Genomic DNA, 2,391 nt, shown 5'->3' with positions numbered 1-2,391 from the left:
CAAAAAATAAAGAAAAACTTGGTGAATAAAATTTTTTTTTGAACTATTTTTAGAAAACTATATCTGTAAGTTTTACCTTTTTTCCCTGCATCTTTTATTATTTTTCCCTTCAACTAATAATATAAATAGGAGAATATCTTCCTCATATTACACACAACAAAAAATATAGCTTCTTTCATTCTTCTAATCTCCCTCATTTTTCTTTCTCTGAAAGCTTAATTATTTTATTAAAAATTACATTAGAGGAAGTTCTGCCTAGGAATTTGGGTTTTAAGCGAGATCGTCTGTGACTCCTCTAAACTTTCTTGAAAATTGATCCTAGTGTGGTTTTTTTGGCCAAATTTCTCAACCACCTTTAAACTTATTTTGATCTTATTTCTCGTAAATTTAAAAAGAGTAATACCATTTGAGTTTCATCTTCCTCATTCAAGTGTATGAATTTGGAAGCACTATGTTAACCTTGTGGAGTAACATCCATTTCCAATTACATCGATCAGGGCAAAATCGCTTTTAAGGTAGTGGTTCTCACGATGCAATATTTATTTTATTTTTTTTCGTATTATTTGTACTTGTCAGTCCTAACATCTTTGTTTTGAAAATGTAATTTTCCAACATAAAAATCCCTATCATATTACACTAAACTATTCCATAGTTTATAATTTTGTCTTCCAAACTCAGCGAAATCTATTGGAAAAGTGAACTACGAATTGGAACAGATGAAGATTCAATGTGACGTTTGTAACAAAGAAGAGGCCTCCTTGTTATGAACTGCCGACGAGGCCGCCTTGTGCCACTCCTATGACCACCTTGTTCACCATGCCAACAACCTTGCTTCTAAACACCCACGTTTTTCTCTTCTTCATCCTTCATCTTCTAAACAAGCCCCACTTTGTGATATCTGTCAGGTATTTTCCACATTCTTGCTTTTTCGATTTGGTGGATTTTTTTTCATGCATTTTTCATTACTCTGTAGAATCGTGTGCAAGTTTGTGTTTCGATTGATTGAGTTTGGGGGTACTTTTTAGGAGAAACGATCCTTGTTTTGTAAACAAGACAGGGCAATCCTTTGAGAGACTGTGATGTTCCAATTCACTCAGCAAACCAACATGCCCAAAAACGTAATAGGTTTCTTCTTACAGGGGTTAAACTCTCTGAAACCTCTTCTTTCTATACATCCTACAGCGCTTCGTTGTCCAACGGTGGTGATTCAGTTGCTGCTGAATTCAAGTCTCAACCATGGGTTAAAAATCTGGCACATTTCAATTCACCTTCGCTTGCAATGGAGATAAACAAGAGCAATGGAGATAAGGTGTTAGGAAGTGAAGGTGTTAGTAGTTCAATGAGTAGCATATCTGAGCACTTGATAGAAACACATCCTAGCTGGCATGTTGAAGATTTTCATTATTCCTCATCACCTCCCTCTGCTTTCACTAAGGTTTCCAACTTATTTTTCCCCTTTTACAATTTGATTCTTCAATGATGTTATTTTGTTTAGGATCTGAATATATTTTTTGCAGACTGATGATGCTATGTTGCCGTGTCTTGATTCTGATGTAGCAATACAAATAGTTTTTCACCAACAAGTATAAGGCTTTGGGTTCCTCAATCACTATCTTCTTTATATCCTATTCCTCCCCAATATTCTTCAGTAGTGGGAGGGCAAATTGGGTTGCTGGACACAAAGGATATCATGGGCATGACAACTGACAAGAGATGGTCAGAATCAGATGATGCCTTACAGTTCCACAGATCAGCCCTCCTTTCCGAGACATGTAGGCCACTCTGGTAGGATCAAATTTTCATAGTACCCATCCTTGCTTACTAAGTTGATTTCATTTGATGTTTCCTTGTATCTGTACTTGTAAACTGGGTATCATTATCAGAAAATCTGGAGAGAACATTGAAGTAAAAACAACGTGAAGTTTTAACCAACAGTCAAGTGAACATCTAATCCACCTTTTTGGGATTGAAACTGACAGACATTGTAGGAAGGTAAGAAGATGAATTGGATAAGGAAAGATGAGATGGAAGGGTAGACGAAAAGGAATGCTCTGATTTTGTCTTGAAAACCAGGTTTATAAATGATGAGATTAGCCATATTCTATTGTTATGATGGCAAGGTTAGTGTCATTATAACCATCATTGTCACGACAAAAGTCTGTATGACTGGTGGTCTATCTTGTACTTGAATGCAACCTTTTATAGTGGGTTATATATATATATATATGTAAAACATGGTGTTTTTAGGGCCTCGTGTACCGTGTTTCGAGTTCATAAAATAGTGATAAATAAGTACGAGAATTACAATTTGATTATTGATTTTTTTTAATAATAAATATTACTATAATGGTGTTTTAAATATTTTTCATATTTTTATATAAAATTCTTAAA

The 2,391-nt window shown here is 34.7% G+C and overlaps 1 pseudogene; it reads left to right on the top strand.

Annotated features, from left to right (window-relative positions):
• The first annotated feature begins 710 nt into the window (after positions 1-710).
• Positions 711-1,789, top strand: LOC105787235 (B-box zinc finger protein 21-like; annotated as a pseudogene).
• The last annotated feature ends 602 nt before the right edge of the window (positions 1,790-2,391 follow it).

This window comes from Gossypium raimondii, chromosome 1 (genome assembly GCF_025698545.1).
Source record: "Gossypium raimondii isolate GPD5lz chromosome 1, ASM2569854v1, whole genome shotgun sequence".
Classification (NCBI taxonomy): Eukaryota; Viridiplantae; Streptophyta; class Magnoliopsida; order Malvales; family Malvaceae; genus Gossypium; species Gossypium raimondii.
Note: the sequence above shows the minus strand (reverse complement) of the source record. Positions and strands in the feature narration are given on the sequence as shown.